The following is a 6,601-nucleotide window of genomic DNA, read 5'->3' on the forward strand; positions in this document are numbered from 1 at the left end:
TGTTTGTGGCAGCCCTCTTTGTAGTGGCAAGAAACTGAAAACTGAATGGATGCCCATCAATTGAAGAATGGCTGAATAAATTATGGTATATGAATGTTATGGAATATTATTGTTTTATAAGAAATAATATGAAGGATGATTTCAGACAGGGCTGGACAGACTTACATGAGCTAATGCTAAGTGAAAGGAGCAGAACTAGGAGATCATTATATATGGCAACAACAAGACTATACTAAGATCAATTCTGATGGATGTGAAAGGAGCAGAACCAGGAGATCATTATACATGGCAATAACAAGACTATACTAAGATCAATTCTGATGGATGTGGCTCTTTTCAACAATGAGATGATTCAAACTAGTTCCAATTGTTCAATGTTGAAGAGAGCCAGCTACACCCAGAGAGAAGACTGTGGGAACTGAGTGTGGTTCACAAAACAGCATTTTCACTCTTTTTCTTGTTGGTTGCTTGCATTTTATTTTGCTTCTCACTTTTTTATTGTTTTGATTTGATTTTTCTTATGCAGCATAATAATTGTATAAATATGTATGCATATATTAGATTTAACATATCTCTACTATGTTTAACATGTACTGAACTATTTGCCATCTAGGAGAGGGCGTGGGGGAAGGGTGAGGAAAATTGGAACACAAAATTTTGCAAGGATTAATGTTGAAGAATTGTCAATGTTTATGTTTTGAAAAATAAAAAACTTTAATAAAGAAAAAAAAAAAAGAAAGAAAAGAAAAGAAACACCTCCTTGTAAAGGTCCTGTCGTCTCTAAGTTATAATCCTTCTCTGGAGATCTGTTTTCTGTAAAATCTTTTCCTCTGTGAGCAGGTTTATTGGGAAGCTTCTGGAGCCTCCAGCCAGAGTGAAGATAGAATCTTGAATCCTTTTCTTCCTGAATCCTGGCTCTGAATTTCCTCAAGCTTCCCTGAAGTTCTCCCGGGAAGTCTTGTTCTTCTCCCAGTCTAGACTGCTCTCCAGACCCAATGCTGCCCTCTTTTATCCTTGAAGAGAATGCCCGTGAGAATTCCCAGGCGCCAATGGGAACTCCCACAGCCAATGAACTTACTTCTTTTAAAGGTTGTGTAAACTCCTTTTCAGAATTCTAAAGGTGTAAACTCCTAAAGGTGTGAACTCTGAGCTAGAGAATTGTTTAGACAACCTTGTAATCCTAACATCTCCCCAAACCTTACTGCCATCTTCTATCATGTTGAGTTACTCTCAAGTATATCCATTTATCTAAAGCATACTTTCTTTGCTTTTTATTCTCTTAACTTAACCTACATACCTTCTACTTCACCTCTACTTTACGTTTTTTATGTGTTTGTCTTCCCCAATTAGAACATAAGTTCTTTGTTCAGAGATTGACTTTTTTTTTTTTCTAGATTCATATTCCTAGCACTTAGTACAGTGTCCGGAACATACTGAGAACATAAATGCTTTTGAATTTATTATTGTTTTAGACTGGCAATAATTTATTAAAGTGGAAGGGTTTCATATTTTATTTCTCACCACTGCCTCCCATAATCTACCTTACCTTTTTTATTGTCCCCTTTTTCTCTTTTCATCTTGTCCTACTTTTTCCCTATTGGGTATATATTTCTATACCCAAAGTGTAGATAGATAGATAGATAGATAGATAGATAGATAGATAGATAGATTCAAAGAGTGAAGAATATACATATATTCTATATATTCAAAGAGGGAAGAATATATGTATATTCTTTCCTCTTTGAGAAAATCAATTAAGATGAGAATGAAGTTCAAGCATTTTTAGATCATCCTACCATAATGGACTCACTCCAATCTGTTCTGTCTATATAGAATTCTTTTAACTATCATAGTTATGGTAAAATTTGATCCTTGCATTTGAAAATCAGATTTTCAATTCATCTCTAGTCTATTTATTAGATATGGTTGAAAATCTTATATTTTATGAAATACCTCTGCTTTTATTCATAAAGGATTATGCTCAGTTGGATAGGTTCCTTTTGGATGCTAACTCCTTTCACTGTTAAATCTTATGTGATTCTTATTGTGTCTCCAAGGTACTTGTACAAGCTGTTTCTGGATGATTGAAGTATTTTGTCCTTGACCTGGGAGTTCTGGAATTAGATTCTATTATTCTTGGGAAGTTTCATTTTGCAATATTTTTCAGGATATGAATAGTAAATTCTTTTGATTTTTATTTTAGCTTCTGGTCCTAGGAGTAGGATATCCAGAAAAAAAATAGCGTTAATTGGTATTATTGAAGCATCAAAAATGGTTAAAATATTTTAATAGCCACAAAATATTATATTTACCTTCAATTCATACTATAAATGTAAAACCTACTTAACTTTCCACTCTTTTTACTATTATGTATATGTTTAATACAATGAATCATATACTTACAATTTATATTCTTGAATGTATATGATCAAATTTCACCTACGGACATTTTGACATTGTCCTCTTCTGAATTGAGGTTTTCATCTTCCCTATAACCATAAGAACTTTTTTGCAGAATCTTTTCTCCTTGTTTCTTTTTTTCTCATATTTTCCAGCTTTTTCACTTACTACTCCCTTCATTCTCCCATTTAATAATATTTTGTTTTTTTTTCCAATTACATGTAAAGATACTTCTTGAAAGCTTATATTCTAAACAAAGTGGCTTCTTGGCTGTTCTTCATGCATGATATTGCAACTCCCCTCTCCTTATTTGTGCACAGACTCTTGTCCCCCATTACTATAACACATTTCATTCCTTTTTATCTCTGACGTTTAGAATCTTTAGCTTCATTCAAAGGCCTTGCATCACCCTCTGACACATGATCACCCTGCTCTTTCCCATGTGCTTGGGCCTCCTTCACTAAAAGATTCCTTATATATATTTTTCCACTTATTTATCTTGCACATTGTGCACTAATAGACTATAAGCTCTCTCAGGGCAAGACTATTTTTTTCTCTCTATGCCCAGGGACTACTTTATAGTCCAAAACATAGTAAGTGCTCAATAAATGCTAGAATAACTGAACATGATTGAGTAAAGACTGAACATAAGTTTCAGAGACAACCAACAAAAATGTCCACAATCCATGTATAACAAATGTTTCTCTGACAGGTTTCCCCATATCTCACTAAGAATGCTTTTTTTTTTTTTTTTTTTGGTTAAACATGTGCAGACCTTTTAAACATAATTCCACATTTATTATCTTGTGCAAGAAAAATTAGACCAAAAACTGAAAAAACTATGAGTAAGAAAAAAAAGTAAACAAAAACATGGAAATACTATTCTTCAAGGGCAGCTGTATGGTGCAGTGAATATAGCATTGGCCCTGAAGTCAAGAGGACCTGAGTTCAAATCTAACCTCAGATACTTAACTTCCTAGCTGTGTGACCCTGGGCAAGTTACTTAACCCCAATTGCCTCAGGAAAAAAAAAGGCAGAAAATACTATGCTACAATTCACTTTCATTCTCCACAGTTCTTTCTTCATGTTCAAATGGCATTTTCAATACCATATCATTTGGAACTCTCTTGAATCACTGCATTGTGGAGATGAGCCAAGTCCATCACAATTGGTCATCTCATAATCTTGTTACTATGTATAATGAATATTCTGTTGGTTCTAGTCACTTCACTTAGCATCAATTCATGTAAATCTTTCCAGACTTTTCTGAAACTAGCCTGCTTATTGTTTCTTGTAGAACAATAGTATTTAATTTCCTCCATATACCATAACTTATTCAGACTTTCCTCAACTGATGCATATACACTCAACTTCCAATTTCTTCCCAACACAAAAAGAGCTGCTGCAAACATTTTTGCAAACAAGGATCCTTTTTCCTTTTTTATTATCTCTTTGAGATATAGACCCAGTAGTTAGATTGCTAACTAATGCACAGTTTACACATAGTTCCCAATTACTCTTCAGAATGATTGGATCATTTCACAACTCCACTACCAATGCATTAGTGTCCCAGTCTTCCCATATTCCTTCTGAAATTTATCGTTGTGTTTTCTTGTCATCTTTGCCAATCTGAAAAGTATGAAAAAGTACCACAAAGTTATCTTAATTTGCATTCTCTAATCAATGATTTAGGACATTTTTATTTGATTATAAATGGTTTTAATTTATTTAATTTATCCATCTTAAAATTGTCTGTTCATATCCTTTGACTATTTAACAATGGGTGAATGACTTGTATTCTAATAAATTTGAGCCAGATATATATATATATATATGTGTGTGTGTGTGTGTGTGTTTTATATATATATATATGTATATATATATATATATATATATACACATCTATACATATATATATGTCTACATATATATGTTATATATATGTATATATATAATATAAAATGAGGACTTTATTAGAAACATTGACTATAAATTTTTTTTCTCAGCTTTCTGCTTTATTTCTAATCTTGATTGCATTAGTTTTGTTTGTGCAAAAAACTTTTTAAATTTAATGTAATAAAGATTATTGAACTTGTACTTTATAAAGTCCATAAATTCCTCCCTTTTTTAGAGATTTGACAGGTAGACTATTCCTTATTCCCCTAATTTGCTTATAGTATTCCCATTTTTATCTAAATCATGAATCAATTGTTATTTTAGCTTAATATAGGGTGTGAGATGTTACTCAATTTTTTCTTTCTGTCTTACTATTTTTCTAATTTTCTAAGCAATTTTTGTCAAATAGTGAATTCTTGTCTAAAAAACTGGAATTTTCAGGTATATCAAACACCAGATTACTATAGTCATTGATTATGGTGTCTTATGTACATAAATTATTCCACTGCTTCTCTACTCTATTTCTAATCAACTATCAAATGGTTTTTATTACTGCCACTTTATAATATAGTTTTAATTTTAATACAGCTAGATTAATTTCCTTTGCATCTTTTTAAAAATTAATTACTTTGATATTCTTGATCCTTTGTTTTTCTACTTGTTTAAGTCTAACTTTATTTATATGAAAAGTGCTTTATATTTGTATTCATACGGTTCCTGATTTTGTCTTGACAAATAGACTCTCAGATAGTTTTTATTGTTTTAATTATTTTAAATGGAATTTTTTTCTGATTTTTGCTGTTGGGCTTTGTTGGTAACATACAGGAATGTGTGTAATTTTGTGGGTTTATTTTTATTCTGCAACTTTGCTAAAATTTTAACTGTTTCTAGTGGAAATTCTAGTAGTTAGTTCTCCAGGATTTTCCTAGATATCATGATATCATTTGCAAAGAGTCATAGTTTTGTTTCTTCATTATCTACTCTAATTTCTTCAATGTTTTCCTCATTATCTACTTTAATTTCTTCAATGTCCTTTTCTTCTTTTATTATAAAAGTTAACATTTCCAATACAATATTGAATAAGGGTGGGGACAATGGACACTCTTATTTCACTTCTGATCTTCTTGGGAATGCTTCTAGCTTATCCTCATTACATACAATGTAGTTTTAGATATATGTTACCTACAATTTCAAGGAAAATTCCATTTATTTTATGGTCTCTATTGTTTTATTAGGAATGGGTATTGTTTTTTTTTTTTTTTTTTGGCAATTGCTTTTTCTACATCTATTAAGATGATCATAGGTTTATGTTAATTTGGTTATTCATATGGTCAATTAGGTTGACAGTTTTTCTGCTATTGAACCGTCCCTACATTCCTAGTATAAATCCCACCTGGTCATTGTATATTATTCTAGAGACTACTTGCTGTAATCTCTTTGCCAATGTTTTATTTAAGACTTTTGTATTGAAATTCATTAGGGAAATTGGTCTATAATTAGCTTTTTCTGTTTTGGTTCTTTCTGGTTTAGGTATGAGCACCATATCTTTGTCATAAAAGGAACTGATAGGACTCCTTCTTCACCTATTTTTCCTCTTACTTTTAAATTGAGCTCTGCTTCTGAGATTGGAGGGGCACTATCCCAAGCTTTTTGTGTTGGGTTCTGCAAGCCCTCACTGTTTAACTGGTGCTGCACTAGCATTGTCCTGTTATTCCAAACTTCTTGAATTGTTCTATCTCAGTTTCCCTGCATTAGTTTCCCTGAATTATACTATCTCAATTTCCCTGAATTAGTGTGCTATGCCCCTCCCCCCTTTTCCATTCATTAGGACTAATATCATTAGGGCTGTAGAAATCTGGCCACCCTGGAATTCCAAAAGATAAAACTACAGATGTCCTGTCTCAGCTACCTACTAGGTATCCTCTACCTCTATCTCTCCAGACCACCTGTCTCTAGCTGAACACTTCCTTAACTCCCAATTTGCAAGAATTTCTAGTTCTCACCCCCAATCTATCAGAACTAAATTTATGATCTGTCCCTGAAAATTCACATTCTCTGCCTTCTCCCTTTGTTTCTCTTCTCACTGAAGTCGTATAAAAATCCTTGGAATCTTACATTCAATACTGAATACTTTGTGATATGAGTCTGATCTAGTCAATCAATTAAGCTCTCCAATAAACAAAATAATAAAGACTCTCTAATCTCTATCTTGCCTCAGTTTCTCTGGCATTACAGTCTTAGGGCCCACAGGAAACTATCTTTCTTGGTGCTTCACTTAGAGGGTGATGTGAGGGTTTTGGGGATC

Source organism: Sminthopsis crassicaudata, chromosome 2, assembly GCF_048593235.1.
Source record: "Sminthopsis crassicaudata isolate SCR6 chromosome 2, ASM4859323v1, whole genome shotgun sequence".
Lineage (NCBI taxonomy): Eukaryota > Metazoa > Chordata > Mammalia > Dasyuromorphia > Dasyuridae > Sminthopsis > Sminthopsis crassicaudata.